The sequence below is a fragment of the Hydra viridissima genome, unplaced genomic scaffold (genome assembly GCF_058129835.1).
Source record: "Hydra viridissima isolate aposymbiotic clone 2 unplaced genomic scaffold, HvirCarnegie_v1 scaffold_11, whole genome shotgun sequence".
Classification (NCBI taxonomy): domain Eukaryota; kingdom Metazoa; phylum Cnidaria; class Hydrozoa; order Anthoathecata; family Hydridae; genus Hydra; species Hydra viridissima.
Genome location: NW_028324310.1, coordinates 6,836,251 through 6,860,104, shown reverse-complemented (window position 1 = coordinate 6,860,104; position 23,854 = coordinate 6,836,251). Strand labels below are relative to the sequence as shown.

The 23,854-nt window shown below is 26.5% G+C and overlaps 2 long non-coding RNA genes and 2 pseudogenes across 8 annotated transcripts in view; 2 read left to right on the top strand and 2 right to left on the bottom strand.

Moving 5' to 3' along the window:
- Nucleotides 1-1,020: 1,020 nt before the first annotated feature.
- On the bottom strand, nucleotides 1,021-12,969 carry LOC149881930 (uncharacterized). 2 transcript variants are annotated; one of them, XR_016445211.1, is made up of 2 exons: nucleotides 12,466-12,969; nucleotides 1,021-1,519 (listed from the first exon to the last, which is right to left on the bottom strand). It is a non-coding gene; the product is annotated as an uncharacterized LOC149881930 (long non-coding RNA). The 2 variants fall into 2 exon arrangements; XR_016445210.1 differs by lacking the exon at nucleotides 12,466-12,969 and adding an exon at nucleotides 6,959-7,017.
- Nucleotides 1,439-4,048, top strand: LOC145185103 (uncharacterized; annotated as a pseudogene). Its single transcript, XR_016445209.1, has 6 exons — nucleotides 1,439-1,578; nucleotides 1,688-1,932; nucleotides 2,152-2,219; nucleotides 2,371-2,728; nucleotides 2,978-3,392; nucleotides 3,494-4,048. The product of XR_016445209.1 is annotated as an uncharacterized LOC145185103 (transcript).
- LOC149881929 (uncharacterized) lies at nucleotides 4,944-21,180 on the top strand. Of its 4 annotated transcripts, none has more exons than XR_016445208.1 (6): nucleotides 4,944-5,498; nucleotides 11,886-12,031; nucleotides 19,271-19,420; nucleotides 19,848-19,928; nucleotides 20,380-20,536; nucleotides 20,901-21,180. It is a non-coding gene; the product is annotated as an uncharacterized LOC149881929 (long non-coding RNA). The 4 variants fall into 4 exon arrangements; XR_016445207.1 differs by having other exon boundaries at nucleotides 4,956-5,498; nucleotides 19,271-19,411; nucleotides 20,862-21,180; XR_016445205.1 differs by having other exon boundaries at nucleotides 4,956-5,498; nucleotides 20,862-21,180.
- The window catches only part of LOC149881927 (uncharacterized), a 22,912-nt pseudogene continuing 13,515 nt past the window's right edge, over nucleotides 14,458-23,854 (bottom strand). The window contains exon 4 of the transcript XR_016445204.1: nucleotides 14,458-16,219. The product of XR_016445204.1 is annotated as an uncharacterized LOC149881927 (transcript). The remainder of the gene's footprint in view (nucleotides 16,220-23,854) is intronic.

The following is a 23,854-nucleotide window of genomic DNA, read 5'->3' as shown; positions in this document are numbered from 1 at the left end:
TCAAAAAAAACATGCGCGTTTTTTTTATAAAAAACACGTTTTTTTTGCAAAAAAAACAGGCCTGTCCTAAAAACATGTTTTTAATGGTTTTTTTTGTTTTTTTTTCGGTGTCCATTAAATTTTATATATCAATTATCCTTTAAAAAGTTACAGCGTCAGTAAACCTTCAAAATATACATGTTTTTTATTAAATGTAATGTATTTTACCCTATATAATATTTCTTACAAATTTATAGAGTTGCAACCCAAAAAAAAACGGTTTTTTTCTTCTTAAAAACTGTTTTTTATAGTTTTTTTTTATTTTTTATTTTTTTAGTATTTATTAAATTTAAGATATTAATAATACTTGAAACAGTTTCAGAGGCATTAAACCTTCAAAATATGAATGTTTTCTATTAAATAAAATGCATATTAAAAAAAAAAACAGTATTAAATATTAAAAAAAATATTAAGTAATTTTTTTAATATATCTCAAAAAAACTATACTAGTAGCTACTAGTTAATTGTAAGTATAACACTACTGAATGAATGAAATAAAAATGTTATTTCAGCAGTGTTATTTCATTCATAAAAATGAATGAAATATCACTGCATTGCAAAATACAAAAATGAACCAACAGTTATATAAAATTTACTTTAATGCTTTATTTACTTTTGTTTATTACTTTTGTAAAATTTTAATAGTTTATTTCTTTATTTTATATATTTCAATTTTAAACAGAGTTTAAAATTGAAATTTTAACTAGTTTTAATTATTGGAATTTAAAATTGAAATAGTTTGGTTTATTTTGAAGATTTAATTTTGTTTTTTATAAGTTTTTTTATCTTGGATTCATTTGAGTTTATAAAATTTAAATCATTTTTTTAAAATGTTTATTCAAATTGCAATTAGATAGCTAAAATTTTATTTATTCAAAAAGTATTCAAGTAAATAAAAATAGCACAATAACTAAGTTTGTATAACTAATGAAAAAAACTTAATATTAAACAATTTTAAAAATATTGTTTATATTTATTTAAAAAAAAAAAGAAACCTAAAAAAAAAAATGCCAGGCAGAAAGAAATGTTTTGTAGCTACATTGTTCAATGAGGCACCTTTAGAATCTGGAGGTTCTAAAATTCAACAAGTTATATGCAAATTTTGCAGCTTAAAGCTATCAAAAAATGGCACTCGAATGACCGAGCACATTGCAAAAGGTTATGAAATGTGGAGATCTAATAGAAAACAAATATTTGAACGATATGCCTTTTAAACAAAAGAAAGTTCAAACTGAACTAATGATGGAAGAAGATATTCCTGAAAACTTACCTATTCAATGTATGGAAAAAAAGGAAAAAATATGTTTATTATCTGCTATATTGCAAATTCCAATTGAGTCCTTCTTTCGAACCCCAAGCTGTTGTGGAAACCAAAGTAGGTCTACAACGCCTAAGTTTGGAGACTGTAAGCCAAATAAAACCAATTCAGATAAGCCTCCCTTGAAATGATTGCATTCTTCAACAAGAGTTCCATTCACACCTCAGAAAAATAAAATTGCATCCTACATTTTCTCGGACAAAATGACTAATGAACAAATAGTAAGAATTATATTTAGAATATTTAATACTTTCAAATATTTAGCAAACTTTATTTAGTACATAAGTAATTTTTGTAATAACATTTTTTGTAAATTTCATGTTTTTACAGGATGAATCGCAAATGGATTTAGCACGCGCTGTCTATGGTACTGGGTGCTCATTAAGAGTTTTTGAAAATAAACTATGGATAGACAGCTTTGCAAAATTGAGACCTGCATTTAAATTACCTAACCGTGATATGTTGTCTAATTCCCTACTTGAAAGGGTTTATAATGAAACCTCAACTACCGTTAAAGAACTTGTGGGAACTGCTTTAAGTGTAGCAATTTTGTGTGATGGGTGGAGCAATATCAGGCAAGGAAAATATGATTTAAAATAGTAGGACTATTTATCTATGTTCTGATTTGTGCACTAGTATAGGAGTATCCAATACCTAGATACTTTTAAATGTTATATAACAAAATTATGTAACAATGTAAGCTACACATATATAATTTAGGTGCATTCTAACTTCATGTGTATAATTCATAAATAATAAAAATCAGTAATAAAGATAGATTTTACTATTTACAGGAATGAAGGAATCATTAATTTTGTTGTAACGGTACCTCAACCTATATTTTGGACCAGCATAGAAACAGGTAGTCTTTTTAGATTAATTTTAGTTATCATGTCTTCAGAATTGTCAGATAGCAAGTTTTATTTTATATTCTCCAAAGTTGTAAAGTTTTTCAAAAATATTAAAATTTTTATAGTTTATTATAATTATTAAACGTATAACTCTTTATTTAGGCGCAGAAAGTCATACTGGCGAATATATGGCAAATATAGTTAAAAAAATAATATGCGATGTTGGACCTATGAAAGTTCTTGGTGTTTGTACTGATAATGCAGCCAATATGAAAAAAGCATGGCAACTAATAGTTACTGAATTTCCTCACATATATCCTTATGGATGCCTGGCACATACCTTAAATTTAATTTTTACTGATGTGAGTAACTTGAAATCAATAGCAGATTCCCAAAGAAATTGCACAATGGTGGTAAAAGGGATAAAGAACTCTCAAATTTTATCAGCTTTGTTAAAACAACATCAGCAGAAATCAGGACAAATCATTCAACAATCACTAAAGCTTCCAGTAACAACTAGGTTTGTTAAAAATTAATTTTATAATAAAATTAAACATAAAAACATAAAACATAAAAAGTATTATTATAAATTTTTAAAAAATTTATATTACATTATAAATCATAATACTTAGTATGGAAATAACATTAGGCAAATAAATATTTAATTATAAATAAATATATTCTTCAATTATACATTGTATGGAAAATGTATAATTGAAGCCCATATTTATTTATAATTAAATATGAAAATATTTAATTATAAATAAATATGGGCTTCAATTATACATTGTATGGAAAGTCTTCATAACAACAGATTAGCACTACGGGGATTAGCTATTGACGATGAAGCAAAATCTCTTGCTAAGCCTATTCAAAACCTATTGTTGTCAGAAGTGTTCTGGGATAAAGTGGATGGGTTTATCAAGTTATTAAAACCAATAGCCATTGCCATTGCAGCAGTTGAAGGAGATAAAATAAGTCTCTCAATTGTTGAAAAAACATTTTCAGATTTAGAAAAGTCTTTTCACGACAATATCGTTTGCAGTCCGATTCTAAAAAGGGAGGCAAATGCTATGATGGAAATAATTGCCAAAAGAAGGAAATTTCACATTCGAAACATTCATCTTGCTGCAAATTTAGTGGATCCACGTTATAAAGGATGTCATATCTCTGGAGATGAAATGGTGAGTATTTTCAGAATTTAATCCTCATTTAAATTAATTGAAAAAAAAGGAAATTATATTTAAAATGAATTAAGATGCCTTATTTAAAACATCTTCTTTAGATTGATGCCATTGAAACGCTACATAAATTAGGAAAAATGGATTCTTCTATTAAAGAATGTGATGACAAAATTTTGGGTGAGATAGCTGATTAAAGATCAAACGAAGGACTTTTTGCAAAACCTTCTATATGGGCTTCAGTAAAACATTCATCTCCTGTAAGTTGGTGGAAGGGAATATGTTGTTCTTGTGCTCCAATACTATCAAATATTGCAAGTAAAGTTTTATTACTTCCACCAACAAGTGCTGCAGTCGAAAGATCATTTAGTAGACAATCTTGGATCCACAATCAAAAACAGAATAGATTAACAAATGACAGAGCTTCAAAATTAGTATTTATATTACATAATTTACAACTCAAAAATCTAAAATGTAATGCAGAATCATCAACAAGTAAAAGCCAAGAATTTTTTCTGGACAATGATACTTCACAGAGTTTAGAGTCAGAGGTATCAAGTGACTCTGAAGAATACGGATTTGACTTTACAATAGAAGACTTTAATGAACAAGAAAGCCAGAATACAGAGTCTTTTGTTAATTAAAAATAAATTTTTCAAGTGATGTACTATATATTTATCATATATCATGTTACTATTATATATTGTATTACATTTATAATAAAAATAGAAATTAAATAAAAGTAAATAATTTTTTTTAATCTAAAAAAAACACACAATTAAAAAAAAACGGTTTTTTTTGCAACTCTATGTAAAGGTGTTAAAGGAAAATCTTAAGCTAAGGGCAAGATTTAAACATCTCAATCAGACTATTGCTTGCAAAAACAAGATAATTAAAAGTTTGAGGAATAAATAAAAACTTCAACGTTTAAACTAAGTTGTAAAAACACAGTATGCTTATTATTATTTTTATTCTTATTGTTGTTAATGTTTTTGTATTTCCTTCTTATTGTAATATTATTATAATTTTCTTATAACTTTTGTTATACTTGTTACTCTTTTTACTTTTATTATTATTGTTACTTTTTTATATATGATGTATATTTTTAATATTTATTTTTGTTATTGTTATTATCATTATTATTATTATTGTTATCTTTTTATATTATGCATGCTTTTATAACTATTTTTGTTGTTGTTGTTGTTGTTGTTGTTGTTGTTATTATTATTAATATTAATATTATTATTATTATTATTATTATTATTATTTTTGTAAATTTTCTTATTCTCATTTTTATTCTTGTTATTATTATTCTGTTTTTCTATTTTTAAACTTCTTTTCATTATTTGTTGTTATAATTATCTTTCTTTTAATTTATTTTATTATTTATATTTATTTTTTTACTTAAATTATTCCTATTGTTATAATTATTTTTCTTATCATTTTTTTTAATATTCATGTTTTTATAGTTAATATTGTAACTTTTATTCTTCTTATGATTGTATTGTTTATTGTAATGCTGTTGCTTTTATTACTGTTGTTATTATCGTTATAATTATTGTTTATATTGTTGTTCTTCTTATTTTTATTAATATTGACTTTACATAGTCTATTATTTTTGCCTTTGTTCTTCTTTTTTTTTTAAGTTCTTATTATAATTCTTTTTAGGTTTGTTTTTATTGCAAAATATTTATCACTTTTACTGTTGCTATTATTTTCATTATATTATTTTTTCTAATTGAAAAAAGAAATTTAAAGAAATTTTAATAGAAATTTAAAACAATCTATAAAACTTAATATTTGGATTAACATAATTCCAAAGTCATAATTTTACTGTACATAATTTAAAGTAATATGTTTTTAAGATGAATTGCGGTGGTGGTTCTGGTGAATGATATTGGAAACAACTAGCTAACAATTAGTGTTTAACAATGTTGGTGGCATAAAGTACTATTGAAAAACTGGTTGCATAAATTTGTAGTAATAAAACATCTGTAACAAAAGAATTCTATTGATCACATAACTTGTTGCTGTTGAACACAAGTTTGTATTTCTACTGTTCCTATTATTTTGGTGATAGCTAGTTCATCATCTGATTCCTATTTTCAGGTGACTTTTGTTTACTTTTTTTTCTTTCTCATAGTCCACTGCAATAAGCCTTTTTCACTGTGGTCTAGTATACAAGTAGTTTACTCATAAAAAGTTTGCTTTTATCATAAATTGGGGTTTTAATTATTTTTATATCAAAGTTTTAATTTCTTATTTTTCAGGTAGTTCATCAAATAAGTAATGTTTGTAATCAAGTACTGAATGTGCTAATTTTCCCATGGCTTACAATAGCTTTTGAACTCAAAAGAAATTAAAGTTTACGTAAATTACTTTCTGTTGAGTCAATTTCAAATATCATGTATTGCTTTTGATTTTGTTTTTTAGTCCGTACTTAATTAAAAATAATTCAAGTTGTTGTGATAAAAGCTTATTAATCCTATTCTCTTTGCAACAGTAATACAGGTACTCTGTAAATTTATTTTCTTCCATCTCAAATTAGTTACTTCTTTAAAGAAATTAAGTTGAGCTGATTATTGCTTCAAAATGTATAGTTCAGTTAATGATGTGCTTATTTACAGCTAATTCTTCATTCAATAGCAATATTGAATGAAGAATTAGCTACTACTTGAGTAGTGCAAATGTATGAGTATTTTTTTTAACTTTACATTTTCTTTGTTATTTTCTTAAATTTTAGTTCTACTGCATACTAAAAGTATATTTTTATGCAATTCTTTTATTCCAACTTTGTACACTTACTTACTATAAGAATGGTAATAAAATTTACAGTATTTCCCAGAAATAGCAATAAAATGAGTAAAACTCGCTTTTCTTAACCATTTTGAGTGGAGTATCTTAAAATATGTAGCTAACTGCTCTTTTTCCATTTTATTAATGTAGTGACACTATATTTAATTTATGAATGAAACAGAATCTTCAGACATCCTTTAGCTTTTGCGGATAAAGCATTACTGAAATTTTGCTTTCCCTGATTCCATGTTTTTGTTAATGAGTTTTAGTGCTAGTGGTTATCAATATGCCAAAAATAAAAGAATTTTTATCAAGATGCATATAAAAAAAATAGTTAAATCAAAATGCATTTAATAAAAATACAGAGAAGAAAGTCCACTACAACATGAAGATTTCTAACATCAAAAAATGGAAAAATTTATATTTATTCAAATAAGTCAAAAGTTGTACCAAATAAAGTTTACGTTCGAATTAGTGAACATACTTTAAACAATGATTACTTTTAAAATACACTTTATTTTTTTATTTTATTTGTTTTTTTTCCTAAATGATTTAATTGAATTGTTTTTAAAAATAAATTATTTAAAGAATTAGTTATTATATTAGCAGTAATTATTTCTTGATAAAGTTAACAACTGTTTTTCTCCCAATGTTTAAAATTGGAGAACAAAATAATTCTAACCTGAAAAAATAATTCTCAGTCAAAAGGAAAACAAGAGAAAGAAAATAAATATAAAAAACAACCAAAAAAAATTGCTAAAGATTTTCTTTACCATCACATTTTCAAATTACTTGTACATGTAAAATAATTCTTCAGCTTATCATGTTAATGGCTCTTTTTGTTTTTTGCTTTTATTTCTCAATATTTGAAGTAGTAATAAACTTAAGATCTAAACTGTAAACAAACAGTTGCACAAACAAATTTTTTACTCAAGCTAATGCATAATTGAATTGGCTTTAAAAAATTATTTGGTTTTACATGCTTCTTCATAGCTAAACATAGCTGGTAAGGTCCTTTGTTGTTTGGTTCTTAAGCATTTTATGTTTGTTTCTTAGGTATTTGGCTTACCATTTGTGTTCTTTTAGAGTAATTTATTCCCATTCCCAAGAGCAAATATAAAGTCAAAAAGCTTGGTAGAGTACATGGTCAACTTAAGTTTGCATCTTATACCAGATTTATTGCATTTATTATTTGTAATTTTATTGCATTTTTTTAAAACTTATTTCACCTTTCAATAACATAAATTCAATAACTTTACCAGATAATCCAAGCATGTTAAATTAGTATTCCTTCAAAAATGTGCCCCAAAGTCAGAGCCATTGAAAATTTATGGTTTTTGGGTAAGTGTAAGATTTTTGGTTTTACTTTTGCTTCATGAGTTAAAACTACAAAAATGTATTCATTTTTCAAAAACTACATATTTTAAGATACTCCACTCAAAATGGTTAAGAAAAGCGAGTTTTACTCATTTTATTGCTATTTCTGGGAAATACTGTAAATTTTATTACCATTCTTATAGTAAGTAAGTGTACAAAGTTGGAATAAAAGAATTGCATAAAAATATACTTTTAGTATGCAGTAGAACTAAAATTTAAGAAAATAACAAAGAAAATGTAAAGTTAAAAAAAATACTCATACATTTGCACTACTCAAGTAGTAGCTAATTCTTCATTCAATATTGCTATTGAATGAAGAATTAGCTGTAAATAAGCACATCATTAACTGAACTATACATTTTGAAGCAATAATCAGCTCAACTTAATTTCTTTAAAGAAGTAACTAATTTGAGATGGAAGAAAATAAATTTACAGAGTACCTGTATTACTGTTGCAAAGAGAATAGGATTAATAAGCTTTTATCACAACAACTTGAATTATTTTTAATTAAGTACGGACTAAAAAACAAAATCAAAAGCAATACATGATATTTGAAATTGAATTGAGAAAAGCTAAAAGTAATGGACAATTCTTTTCCCCCAAAATATAGTGAATCTGATTTGAAGATATCGGATGAAAGACAATTGTTTATTTATTTTTTTCTTAGAGTCTATTTACTGTAATGCTACCCGAAATTATTTAATTCATTAAGGTAATATTTAGAGGTTTCCTAAGGTCATAAAAGTCTTACTATTACACAAAATAAAGCAAGCATGTATGGTCTCTTGATAGTAATAATGTGTCAACACAAACTTTACTTCATTTTAATATCTAGTCTTTTGTTTTAGAAAGATAGGATGAGAGTCAAGGGTTCTATACCCTCCTCATCTGAGCTGCAGCACTGTTTTACATTAAGTTGTTATGAAAAAAAAAACACATTCGCAAAATACACTTTTTTTTCCAAATAGTTCTTAACATCTCACCACTTCTTAATTTTGTGAAAAGAAATTCAGATAAGAGTGTAGAAAATGAATCTGCCAGTGTAGTGACCTGTATCTTTTGATACAATACACTTCTTTTGCACAATTTTCCCATTCATGTGGGAAGAACCAATAATTAGTAAATCCACCTTAAAGACCAAGTTATGTAGCAAACACTTTCAGATCAGCACAAATGGACAATTGATAACACATTTAGGAGCTCTTTCATGTTTTCATGTCACTATCAGTGCAACTGGTTAAGCTACTGCAAGTGATGGAAACTGATTGCTTTATCCAGCACATTCTGGAGGCACTAACAAACTACCTCCACTCATCTGGATTATGATTTATAATTATGGCAGACAGTTAACCACATATGTTGCTACAATTAGCAATATCATCTTTCTGGTCAAAGAAGGGAATTAGTTTTTTATGAAGGTCATTCTATAGAAAACTACATGTATGAACATAATTTGCTAGGATAGTCCACCTCTGTAATCTTGAACCTAAATCTTTTGTCTATTTGTTTGGAAGATCCATATCTCTTATAAGGTCATTCAACTTAGGAGATAATCTGAGTCATTTAAGGGTGTTGGCTCATCACTTCATGCTTCCTGAGGTTTTTCCTTTCTAGACTTAACTTAGATGTTATTGTTTGTATAGGTTTTGTTAAAAAGAGAATTTCTAAAAAGTCAAGCATAAAACAGTTTTTATTATTACAAAATTTAAACAAGTTTATCTCAGTTTATCTGGAGACAAAGCTGAAAACCATGCTCTTTCCCACGACAAATCCAACTAAACCATCAAAGATTAATGTGTAGATTCTGTAAAAATTGCACCTAATCATTTTTTTTTGGTTTGCATGTGAGTTGAAATTTCTTTGATGTGTATAACATTTTAAGATTTCTTCACCTTTAGAAAGTATGAGATTTATGAGATTATCTGTAGTTCAGTTCATCTTATCTTGAATATCTCATATTTCAAGTATCTCAAGAAATCACTTTTATGCACTTAGGAAATATTCTGACAATATTATATCGGTTTATTAAAAAATATATTTAAAAAAACTGACTATTCTTTAAGTTATTTTAACATTATTTTTAATTCAAAAGGCTGCAGTAAACAAGTTTGCCATGTGCAGAAATGAAGCAAGATGCAATTAGTCTCTAAAAAAATTTCTATATAATGCTTTTCAGTTTTAAACTAAATATTTTGACTACAGAGAGTATATTTCAGATATAAGTGGACTTTTAATCCATTCATGATAGGGTCAATCCATATGAAATTGCAGAATGCTCAATATTAAGTATTTATAAATCGTTTATTGAAGTAACTGTAAATTACCCTTGAGTTTCCGTATTCACTCTGAAATAAAACACTTGTTATGGCGCTTTTGAAGAACAAATGGCAAATTAGGATTTATCTTTAAAAAAAAGTAAATTAACTATTCTAAAGCGCTTATGACTGGAGGGGTCGAAATAGCTGAAGGTGTGTTAAATTTTCTTGGGAATATATAAGCGAGAGAGCCTTATTTAACAAGGGCTTAGGAAATATAATTACTGTTGTAGTTTTAACTAAAAAAAAAAGAAAAGAAAAAGAAATTAGCCTATGTTGTGTTAATCAAGGAGGCAAGTATTTTGTGCCAAAAAAATCTTCTGATAAACAGTTTTGACTACAGTATCTCTAATCAAACAAGTTCAGGTAGTCTCTTTGGTCATACCTTGATTCTGCTCTTGTATTTCTTCGGCCTCTCCTGTCATTATTATTCTTATTATTAATATTATCATTCTTTTTATTAATATTATTATTATTATTATCATTATTATTTTTATTATCATTATTATTATTATTATTATTTTTATTATTATTATTGTTAATATTATTATTGTTAATATTATTATTATTACTTTTATCATAATTATCATTATTTTATTAATATTATTGTTGTTATTATTGTTATTATCATTATTATTATAATTATTATTATTATTATTATTATTATTATTTTTATTATTATTATTTTTATTATTATCATTATTATCATTATTATTATCAATATTATCATTGTTGTTATTATTACTATTATTTTGATTATCATTATTATTATTATTATTATTATTATTATTATTATTATTATTATTATTATTATTATTATTATTATTATTATTATTATTATTATTAGTATTAGTATTATTGTTATTATTATTATTATTATTTTTAATTTTTTGTATTTTTTATGTTAACATTATTATAATTGTATTTTTTCCTTTTTTTTGTTGTTATTTTTTTCTTTATTATGGTTTTTCCTAATGTTTTAATTTGTTTTTATGTTATTATTTGCGTTATTTAACTTTTTCTTTTTTATCTTTTTTACTTTTTTTTTTATTTTTATTTTTATTATTATTTTTTATTCTTTTTATTATTGTTACATTTGTTCTTGCTTCTGTTTTTATTATTAATTGTTTTTATTTTAATATTGCTTTTTTTCTCATAAGTTTTATTATTTTTATTTATATTGTTTTTCTTTTTATTATTATTATTGTTATAATTTTCCTTTTTGTTTTATCATTATTATATGCTTTATTGAAGTTGAATTATTGAAATATATCTGAAATATATTTTATAAAAGGAGTGAATTAAATTTACATTTTAGTTTTCAAATTTTTTCTATAAAGTTTCAAGTTTTAAATAGTTTTGTTGCTCTTGAATGCATTTTTAATATTCCAAGTCATTAAATGCTTACCTCCATATATAAGTTTCAAAAAACTACTAATGTGTTTTAGGCAGTTTAATTTAAGCTTTTTAAAAATGTCCTCATCCCTCCTCTGAAAATGGTCCTGGTGATGCCTTTTTTTAAAGTATAAGCAAATGAAGGAGTGTATTATGAAAAAACATAATGGTAACTTTTTTGTATTTCTATTTTCTTTAAAGAAGCCTATACTTGAGTTAACATTTGTAGAAATAAAATAGTAAAACATATAAAATTAAAATTTTTTAACATAATTATGTAGCAAGCAAATATGAAAGAAAAATATATTCATATATAAAATATAAATAAGTAATGATACCACATGTAATTCTTATTTATATATAAAATGTAAATAAGAATTACATGTGGTATCATTAGCAGTGCTTTTAAAATATTTTGAGGAATAATAAAATGTTTTAATCCTTTTAAAACGCAAAAGGAAAAGTAAAAAGACTTCCGTAAAAGTTAATCTAGCATTTATTATAGTTACAATAGATCTCTTATGGGAATAGAAAGGAAAATGTTTTGTGGAGATTTATAATAGTTGTTAAGATTTCGATTACTTTTAAAACTTATCTAAACTTGTTTTTTTAGGGAACTTAAAGAATTCCCTTGACTTTGGCTTTTATAAGAAAAGAATTTAAATGTGACTCCGGGTTTGAAACCATGCAGCAAACATTGCAAAAGAGCAGTAGAAGCTGATGAAGATTTTAGTTGACAGGAGGAGTGGGAATCACAAAGTGAGAAATATTTAAGTTTAATACCTTTATAAAATTACTTTGGCTTTCACCACTAGTGTTACAAATACTACCACTCAATAAATTTAATGACTTCTTTTGCAGTAGCATTGAAACCCTTACCACACAATCGTATGTTATAAAAACACAAAGACGTTACTTAAAAAGATACTCAACTGCAAAGAAAGTCTTAAGTAAGAGAAATGCTTAATTTTACGAGATTTTGCTGAAAATTATCAATATGTTATCTAGGATGAGGTTCAAAGTTATCACCGGAGCAAAAGTTAGTTGTCACTTTTTCCAATTGCACTTAACTTTACAGAGAAAAACTTTCTCAAACAAAAATCTTTTGTTTACTTTTCAGAAAATGTTGATCACAACAGGTTCTGTTCACAAAATTTAAGAATATAAAGTTAGATATGTAAAAGAAAATCTACCTGATGTATCTTGTGTGAAGTACTTTTCCCATAGCTTTTTGAAAGCAATAAGTTATAAATAACAAGCATTGATGCAATTACTGAAGTATTAAATATTATTCCAAAAAAGATAATAACAAAGAAATTTTATTAAACATTAAAACAGTCGTTAACAATATTGAATAATACACTGTTTTTGAAACTCAAACTTATGGTCTTACTTATCATTTAAAACGATTTGTTAAAAAAGTTTTCATAGTATTAGTTCTTAAAAGTTATGAAGATAATCTAGCAAGCAATCTACATTCTATATACATTTTGATAATAAATTAACCATAACCTATTGTTTTTTGTTCCTTGTCTTTAAGGCCTCTGTTTGGAAAAAACCGGAAAGAATAAGAAGCCTTAATATATTGATGTAGTTCTTTTATGAAATTCATTAATGGGTAATTTTTTAAAATCTTATATAACATCACACTATGAAAAAATCCTGTAAAACCTTTTTTTTTTTGTCAACTAGCAGTATTGCAGTTACTATAAAAATTTCCGAGTTTAATTAAGCCAATAGTATTCCGTAAGGTATTGAATTCGTCTAAAGGTATGCCATAAGTTATTGAAGGTATTTAAATCAAGTTGCTAATGAGTAATAACTAGAGTTGGACAAATGCATGCTCTTGCTTTTGCCCTTTTTTGTATGCTAATTGTATGCTAATTATTTATATTGTATGCTAATTATTTATATTTATTTATATGTATGCTAATTTATATTTATATTTATTTATTTGTATGCTAATTATTTATATGTATGCTAATTATTTATATTTATTTATATGCTCGTTTATTAATTTTTATGCTCATTTTTTTTACATTGATAAACCTCTTTAACATCCATAAGAAAAGATGAAAATTTAGAAATAATTACCGCTGCTTCTTGCCAACTAGTATTTACAAAATTATTCAAAGAAAAAAAGTAAAAAGTTCTTGCTCAAGAAGCACCAATATAAATGCAATAGAAAAATGCTTAACATAATGCAATTTAAAGTATTTTTAAGTTTAGAGTTATAGTTTTCTATCTGCTGAACCTTCATGTTTCATTTTGCATAAACTCTAAAAAGTATGAAAATTGCATTATTCATAAACTTTTATAATATCCTGTCACACTGAACATTTTTTGTTGATAAATGTTTGTTTAACTTAAAGATTTTTTTATTTATTTATCCTAAGAGTTCTTTTATCTTAAAGCATACTTTTTCTAGTGTTAAAGTATGTCTTATTTTGACTCTCAGCTTAAGAAATATATGACAGTTTTGCCAATTAAGAAAATACAAGTATCTGTGTATTAAAGTGATTTCTACAGAAATAGTCTTGTTATTAAAGTAAAAAAAGTTACATTCATCAAGTAATTCAAAGCTGAATTACTGTAATGGCTTGAAGAATTACGTTTTATTTAAACTTTCAGACAGTAGGATACATTTTTTGTGTTGCTAGCTACTTAAAACATTATGTTAACAGGCTTGTTATCATTTTACTATCTCAGGAACAAATGTTTTCTAGCACCATATTGGTTATTTAAATTACTGGTAATGGGCAGTATTGTTAGTAATATTACTACCGTGGTGTGACGTAAGAAAATCCTAGTTTTCGATATCTCAATTTATAAGAGCGAATTAATACTAAAAAATAATGAATTTGAATTCTTGCTTTTTGATAATATTGTAGAATAATAAATAAATTTTCAGTTTTACCCTATTTTAGGCGTGAATAGATTAAAAAAAGTCTTTATTTAAGCTGTAATGTAGTTCGATTTTAGTATTATATATTTCTTGAAGATTAAAATAACTAATACACTAAAGACATTATTTTTCTGACAGAGATTTGTTGATTCTACACATAATATAAAATTAAAAATTTCTTTCCATTATTCTACATATAATTTTACTTAGTTTTAGACTTTTTAACTGCTTTTTCTTGTTTTTCTTTCAAATTTTCTAGCCAAATTCGCTTTCTTTCCTGTTTCTCAGACTCTTTTTCAGCTTTTTTCCTCTTTCTTTCTTGCTTTCTTGCTCTCAATTCTCTGTCTTTCTGATTCTTCTTTAGCTCTCTTTTTCTCCTCTAAACTAGCAATATATTCGTCAGATGTAATGACTGATGAAACTCTTGTTGCTTGTTTTGGTACTTTTTTACTCTGAAATTCTTCTGGACTAACAAATATTGAATTGAAAACATTGTCATTTGCTTGCAAAGGTCCTTGAACTGGTGCTAAAGCTGTCTCATATTCAATTGTTGATTCTGGTTGTGTCAAGTTCTCATTACTTACTGGAATTTCCTCTAATAGCGTTTCTAGAACCATGTTCTTTTCTCGAGTTGTGGATTCAACACCCTCTATTTTGTCCATTTTCTTCTGCCAGTAAAAAAATAAGGCTTCTTGTTCTATTTGCACCTGTCCAATACATAAAATTACGATGGGCTCTAAAAAATTTTAATTGCTCATCTGTCGTATCAGTTTCTGGCCTTATCATTTTTGGCCTTATCAATTGGACTTAACAACTCGGCTATAACTGGAGTTTCAGCGGATTCTTTAGGATCCCTTTGAATTTCATTTTCTTGTACACTTAAAGGGACTTTTGTAAGTTCCAAATTTTCTAGTAAAAAAGTACACAAACCGCAGCATTTAAATCCATTTGGTATTAAAGTTGGATTTTCCTGTGTTTTTGCAATTGCAGTCTGGAGCAGGTGTAAATGTCCTTTTTGGTAGAGCAACTCCAAGGTTTAGCATTCTCCATTTTGTGACAATGTCAGTCCAAATATCTTTTGCAACATGAAAGTAAACTCAGTCCAATGGTTGTGCAAAATGGGTGCAATTAGGTGGCAAACAAATGATGACAATACCATTTTCTCTGCAAAATTGTCCCAAATCTAAGGTCAAATGTGATTTGTGGCCATCTAAAAAATAAAATTGTTGGCAATAGGACACTATTTTTTTTAAAAAATTCAATGAAAGGTCCAGATATATAATCGTAAAATGTTTGGGACATCTGGTAACCTTTGGCTGATTTACCCATAACCCAATCTTTAGGAAAGTCAGCTGCAATTTCTGGAATTCACTGTTTATATGGATGCAAAACCAAAGGTGGTGCAAATAAATTAATTCCATTTACGGTTATCATAACTGAGAAACTTTCTTTATCACTATTTGCAGTGATGTTATACAATCGTTTATTTTTTTGTCCAATTGCATTTTTAATAGATGGGCACAGATCAAAAGATGACTCATCAAGGTTCCAAATTCAATTAGGATCCTCAAACACAGACAATAAATCATTTTTATCCATATACTCTGTTATTTTTTGGAACCACGTTTTAATATCTTGTTTGGAAACAAGTGTTCTGTGTTTTGGAAGGGTCTGAGCCTTTCGAATCGAAAGATGTCTTTTGAAAAAATTGCATGCCCAACAAGTGCCAATTACTTTTTGGTCAAGATTCATTTTATGTGCTAAAATAGATACACCCTTAAGAAGAAGTTTCTTTGTGACTGGCATACCAACATTGGCCATATCAATTAGCCAGTTTTAATTTTAACCTCTACGTTCTTATCAAAAATTGTTGGACGCCCTATTTGACTGTTTGCTCGACCTTGTGTTCGTTGAACAAGGGTTGTCTTAGGTATTTTACAAAATTTATATGCTGCCTATATTATCATAGTCTTATTTTTTTACTTTATCCAATGCTTCATCCATATCCTGTTGTGAATATGGTTTGTAGGATCTTTTTGGGCCTTAAACAAAAAATTAAATTATTTTTGTAAGGCTAGGACTTTCTTTTGTATGCAGTAAAAAAGAGGAAAAAAAAAAGTCACATCAACTTTTTCTTAAAAATATTAGTTTTTACGTGTAAATCAATCGTTTTTACATGCAAATTCCAAACTTACCACGTTCATGTGCCATTATTGATCAAAATAGTTTTTTAACAACAAAATTTTTACAATAAAAAACCTAAATCTTCACTATACAATTTTTGACGCAATGTTCAAAATGGCATTAACTTATATTGACTATTTACATCTCGGTGGAACAAATACTCTGATTGGCCGAATTCTCCACCAATCCAGTCAATTTTTTATGGAAAGTTTCTTCAAAAACATTTAGTTAAAATAACAAAAAGTATTTTCTCAAAATAATTATTTTAAATACAAAATTTATCAGTTGTTACATTAGGACTTTCTTACAGCATAGGACTTTGTCACACCACAGTATCTCTTGTATAGGTTTATTTCTTTTATTATTTTTAATGTGTCAGCATTTTTAATTAGGGGTATTAAATCCTTGCCAAAACAAACATGTTTGCCTTGGACTTTTTCTAATTAAATTTAATGTTTGTTTTCATTTTTCAAAAGGGACTAATCAAACCTAACCAAAGATGACATAATTGCCTCAGGGGTTACTTTTTTAATGGTAACTTTTGCTAATTTGTAATTATTTATTCAAAATGTATATCTGACTAAAACTTGTTTTCATTGTAATTCTTTGCAATATATTTGGTGAAAACCTAATTAGAAAAGAATTTTGAAAGTCACACTGTCTTATGTTCACCCAATGGTTGTTTGGTTTGTGCAGAGTTCTTTTTTTCATTTTTATGATCTTGTTTACTTATTGTATTACAGCATCCTTTTTTATTTATTGGTTCTTGTTATCTTGTCATCAGTTCTACAATTTTATGACACTCTTAAAAGTGTTTATGTAGCTTTTTTTTTCTTTTTTCTTTTCTGAATCTATAGGAATAATTAAAGTTAACTTTGTGCATGTGAAAGTTGTAAAGAATCTTAGATACCATTTAAAAAATAACTTGAATGTACTTCATCTTTTTCAGTATATGTTATGAAATATTTGATATTAATGTTGTGTCTACTCCTTTGCAAGTAATTTCTACCCAGAATGCAGTAATTTTGGTACAGAATTTTGGGTGCCTTTTGCTGTTTTATTACTAAGATAATAATACTGAATATGTGAACTTAAGACAAAATAAATTAACATTGTTAATGATATTTGTCAGGAAAAACTACAAGCGATTGAAAACAAGTATAGATATAGTAAAATCTTGAAAATATAAGAAAAATCTTGCATTTTAAATTAATATTTATTTGATGGCTGATGGAAGTGCTAAATCAGTTTGTAGAATCAGGAAATAGACCAATAAGTAAAAACAATCATTTTCTTGCTAAATTAAATGAATGAAATAAACTTGAATTATATTTTAACATTATAGGATAATGAGAAACTGTCTAACTAAATAAAACTAAAGAAACTGTCTAACGCCACTAATTGTTAAACAATGAAAAACTGCGTTCTACTACTGAAATTAATATTCTTCCTACATAGTTTTAAGCTTTGAATTTCTGTAGCTGAACCCACCTTAAAATGACTTAAGGGTCCCTTAGTAGTTCAGGGTATTCTAAGGGCGAATTTTCTCAAACAATTTTTTTATCAAGCCTTAAAAGTAGCAGCTTACATTTCTTTTCAGCACAAAATTAACATACTTTTGATGATTTTTTAAAGTTAGGGTGTGTTTTAGGGCATATCCTATTAAGGGGTGGGTTAGGGCTAAATTCAGGATAGCCCATAATCAGCTCCAATTTTCTGGAATTTTAAAACTCTGAAGAACACAATTTAACAGAACAATTTTGCACTCTTTGTAAAGCAAGTTGTATGAAAATGGCTTGTAATTGAATTTCGTGGAAGAAACTCCATAAAGCGTATATTGATGTTGTTTGTAGTAAGGAGTTTTTTTGTATAAGAGAAAATGTAGAATTGAAATGTTGTGTTCGCTGCGAGAAAGCTAGATGGTTAGATAATAGATTTGCTTCAAAGATTTTTATCCACTCATATAGCTTCTAAGTATTAATAGACATTAATCATGATGATCATTTTTTATTTGAACTATTTTTAATGAATTATATAATATAATAAAGTTATAATCCTATAAAAGCAACAAAGTATTTGTTGTATAAATTAAAAATGGCTTCAAGAACTGAAAGAAGAAAACTTCAAAATCAACTTGGTGTTTTTGTTTCAAGATTAAAAAGTAATACAACAATATAAATAGGTAGCTATTAATCTTGATAATTTAAAAATATTAAGGTAATGTTATATAGTAATTAAAGTATATTGTTGCTTTTATCTCATCCTATTTACAGACTGTCAGACAAGTATCTTGACTGCCTTTTTTTTAATCTAAACTTTTGTAACTTTTTTTTTATCTAAACTTTTGTAACTTTTTTTTTATCTAAACTTTTGTAACTTTTTTTTTATCTAAACTTTTGTAACTTTTTTTTTATCTAAACTTTTGTAACTTTTTTTTTATCTAAACTTTTGTAACTTTTTTTTTATCTAAACTTTTGTAACTTTTTTTTTATCTAAACTTTTGTAACTTTTTTTTTATCTAAACTTTTGTAACTTTTTTTTTATCTAAACTTTTGTAACTTTTTTTTTATCTAAACTTTTGTAACTTTTTTTTTATCTAAACTTTTGTAACTTTTTTTTTATCTAAACTTTTGTAACTTTTTTTTTATCTAAACTTTTGTAACTTTTTTTTTATCTAAACTTTTGTAACTTTTTTTTTATCTAAACTTTTGTAACTTTTTTTTTATCTAAACTTTTGTAACTTTTTTTTTATCTAAACTTTTGTAACTTTTTTTTTATCTAAACTTTTGTAACTTTTTTTTTATCTAAACTTTTGTAACTTTTTTTTTATCTAAACTTTTGTAACTTTTTTTTTATCTAAACTTTTGTAACTTTTTTTAAAAATTTTTGGTCAAATATATTTATTTTAGGAAAATCTTCCAACAATATGATGCAGGGTGAGCCTGTTATAGAAGAGGTTAATGTTAAAATTGGTGAAGATAACTATGATAGAATTCTGCCTACTATTTTTGATGTTGGGGCTGGATTATAAGAGTTAATGGAGCACGAAAGTAATGAATGTAAATTAGGATTTCCTTTGTTTAATCTAAATTATTAATTTTTGACACTGACACTCACCAAACACACATTACAAACAAAATTGCTGTCAGTTTTTTTACTAAGTGTAATTAGTCAAACTAATTGAAGAAACTCATACAGTGTTGTACCATATAGTGCTAACAGCCCTATTTTAAAAAAACTGTTTTTTTCAGGTGAAGTTCCTTAAGGAAAGTAAAAAAAAATCCAAATGTCATTTTTCATCTCTTTATATAAAGCTGTTATACTCTTCATATAAAGCTGTTAATAATATCATTTTCATTTAATTCTATCTAATTGCATAAGAATATCTCTTAATTTATTTGACGTAAGTAAAAGTTATTTTTCTGCTGTTTATTGTGATGAGATGATTTATTTGTTCTTATATGAATGTGTTTTTTTTTTTTAAAGGTTCCCAGTTCTCAACTACCTGTATAACCTATCCAACCAATTTTAAGTTTTTGAAAATTGGGATCTAGTTATATATTTTAGGTACACAAAAAATTGATTGTGTTTTTTAATTTTTTAATGATTTCTTATAGGTTTTAAGTGTTCCACAGACAGATATTCTGTCAATTGTATGCTGTAAACTATTTATTGTTCATGTATAGGTTTTCTCTTAATCTTAACTGCATTTATAGTAATACTATTTATATCTGGGTATATAAGGCTACCATGCTTTAAAACTTTTGGATATAAATAGTGATGAGATTTGATATGAATTTCAGGGTTCATATGTAGGAGTACATATGGCCCAAGGAGTACATATAAAGTATGTATTGGTGTGCATATCTTATTAAATTAAATTCGAAATATACTTTTATATTAGCTAAGTATTAGTTTTACAATGGTACAAAACTGCTATAGATTTTTTTTTTTTCAAGGGGTAATTGTAAATACAACAATTTTAATCATGTTTAAGTTGTTAACTGATCTTTTTTAGTTAACATGGGTGAAGCTTGAAGGAGGGTTGACTATCTATGAACACATTTCACCGGTGCTTAACAAATTGCTAGCGCATGGCTAACTGCAAAAGATCGATAGGTCTGGAACACATGGGAAGCACAAGTTTTTTGATAGCCTGGAAAATCAGATGAAAAGTGAGTGTAATTTACATTTGCTGTGAACAGTTGTACAAATATGAATCCGTTTGACTGTGTGTCAACAATTTTAATCATGGTGTTTGACTTGAGACAATAAAGTAAAACTATTAACATCTTTTTATATGCAAATATTATCAATATTGTTAACGTGATTATATCAAACATAATACAATCTCTAATACATGTGAATCCATATAACTATAGTAATTGATTATATAATTATAGATTTAAATACAGTAATTGATTATATAATTATAGATTTAAATATTTATTTTCATATTTTCTCCTTTTTTTTGTGAGTATTTTATTTAAATATTTATAGTTTCAACTGTTTACTTTTTCTCTGGCACCACGTTTAAAGAGATAGAATTGAAAGTTGCGCGATTTTTTAATAGCGCCAGAGATCGCTCTGGTGGTCGTCTGCAGCGCTTGCAAGAAAAAGACGAAGTTTCGTTTGAGAAAGAGAGCAAAGACGACAACAATGAAGAAGGAATTGAAAACGACAGTAAAAACGAAGATCCTCGACAAAAAAAGCAAAAGACATAACTTTTGTAAATAAAGATATGTAATGATGATTTATATAATTTTTATATGAATTGTAGTGTTGTTACGACTTAGAAATTATTCGATTGTCGACTAAATCGATTAATGTATTTTTCTAAGTCCACCAAAATCGACTAATACATTTTTAAAATCGACTAAGTCGACTAAAAGTCGATTTAGTCGAAATAATTGAATAAAATTTTTCATTCAAATATTTCCACTAAAAGTTGTCAAGTAACATTAAAGTACATGATTGTAATATTTGAATATTGTAATCATATACTGTAATGTTTCTTGACAATTTATTTTTTAGATGGTTTGAAACAAATAGAACTTTAGGAGAGTTATCAAAAAAGCTGGGTGGTATGCAATTCTGTTGTAATAACACATGCTGTTTTATCGAGAGCATTTCTTTTCTTCAATTTTAATTCATCTAATCTATTAGATCAATTAAAATCGAATAAACAAACAAAATAAAACGGAAATTACTATCACAAAGTAAAGAAAAAAAACACGAATGGGCATTTTAAATCGTTTTTTACAGCAATCAAAGAAAAAAATTAACAAAAAATTTAATAAAAAGCGGTCGCATAGATAGGTGGGGGCAGATGGGGCGGCTAAACTTTTTTTAGGGTTGCAGGTTTGTAAACCTTTTTGCATCCTTAACTGAGTACCATGACACATTACTTAACACTTTGTTTTCAAAAGCATTAACTGGTTACTATAATGGCAGCTATAAAAGGAGGGGTCGAAATAGCTGACTTTTTCTTAAGAATATGTAAGCGAATATGTAATAAGGGGTTAGGAAATATAATAACTGTTGTAGTTTTAAATTATAAAAAAAAAACAAAAAAACCCATGTTGCTTTTATCAAGAAGAAAATTTTCTTTACGCCAAAAAATCTTCTGATAAACTGTTTTGACTGAAGTTATCTTAATCTCTAATTAAGCAAGTTCGGGTAGTCTTTTTCGGTCATAGCTTGATTCTGCTCTTCTATTTCAGCCTCTCCTTGGTTCTTGTTGGTTCGTTATTATTTAAAGTTAATAAACGTGGGGGTTTTACTGAGATGCAAATTGGTGGGAAAAAATCTAAAAAAAAATTAGCAATCTGTCTCCTGAATTAAGCACCCGAGAGTATTAAAATAAACCTATTCATTTGTAGGACAAATGTCTTACTTAATAAATCGTTAGAAATACAACATCCTTGAATTTACCATATTTGTTCGAAGATGGGCAACCTTTAATTGTTCATCTAAATTAAATAGATAAATTATCAGTTGTTACTAATTATATTTTAACAAACAGCTTTAGTCATAACAAATTCTTTTTAAGTGGAGTTTTTAAAGGTAGAACTTTTAACTGCATCTATTTCAACTTCATTTATTCCTTTCTTACCCACTTCTTCAAGTTTCTACTTCATTAAAATTTACTAGTAGGTAATATCTTCAAGCTTCCTTAGTATTTGGAGATTATGGGAAAGCCTCTATTGCCTGCATGTTGCTAATTTTATTTTGATAAATTCAGTCTTAGAGCTTAAAATGCCTAAAATCTAATGTATCTATCAAGCTCAGACGATGACGGTGACAGACTAGAAAGGTCAGATGGTAACATTTCATTTAAAGAGTTAGAAAAATCATTTAGCAAAAAGGTTGATAGCTTGCATATTCTAAAACCCTTCTTTAAAAAAGGAAAATTTCTTTTCATTTTTCCAAAGCACGGCAAATTATTTAGTTGCTTATTGAACTTGAACCTAAAGAGCTCCTTTTCCAATTTAGTTGCAATTTAAATACAAGATCTGATTAAATTTTGAATCAGAATGTAACAAATATAAGACTTGGGTCTGGCACACCATGGAGTGAACAGCATACTATATAAGGATTTCACCAGGCGTAGAAGCATGTGTGTTATTGTAGTTATTGCAGTGTGTCAAACAACTAGTTTTAAAAATCCAGAATAAGGCATGTACCAGAAAAAATCTGTGCGTGTTCTGATGTGGTGTTTACGGAAACCGTACATCATTTAAAAAAGCTAATTGTTTTAAAATGTGATTGTATTAATGTTGTTCAAAATTTAAACAACTCTATTATTAAAACAATTAGCTTTAATTGAAATGTCATCAAATCAAGATGAGAAGCGAGAAAAAATTTTGCATTTTCTCGTTGAAAATTCTGGTGTACCAAACAAAACAATTTCTAAAGAGCTGCAGATTGCTTTGAGAACAGTGCAGAGCGTTGTGAAACGATTTAAGGACACTGGTACAATCATAAGAAAATCAGGAAGTGGAAGAAAAAAATGTTTTGTTAGACGAGATCTTGGTAAAAAGGTAAAAGATGCCTTAGACAGAAAACCGGAGATTTCTGTTCAAACATTAGCGAATAAATTTAAGACAAGTGCTTCCACTATACAAAGAGTAAAAAGAAATTGTGGTTATAAATCTTATAAAAAGAAAAAAGTTCCTCGTCGTGAAGAAAAGCAAGAAAATGTCACAATTCGATGTTTAAAGCTGCTCTATAAAAAATTATGAGCTTAAAAATCTTATTTGATTATTGACGATGAAACTTATTATGCTGCATATTTCCGATCTCTTCCAGGACACCAATATTATTCAGCAATTAATCGCAAGAAACTGAATTCCAAATATAAATGCATTGGAATGCAAAAATTCGTTAAAAAATTCTTAGTTTGGCAAGCAATTTGTGAATGTGGTGAAAGAAGCTCTTGTTTTGTGACTACGGGAACAATTAACACCAAAATATACTTAAAAGAATGCCTC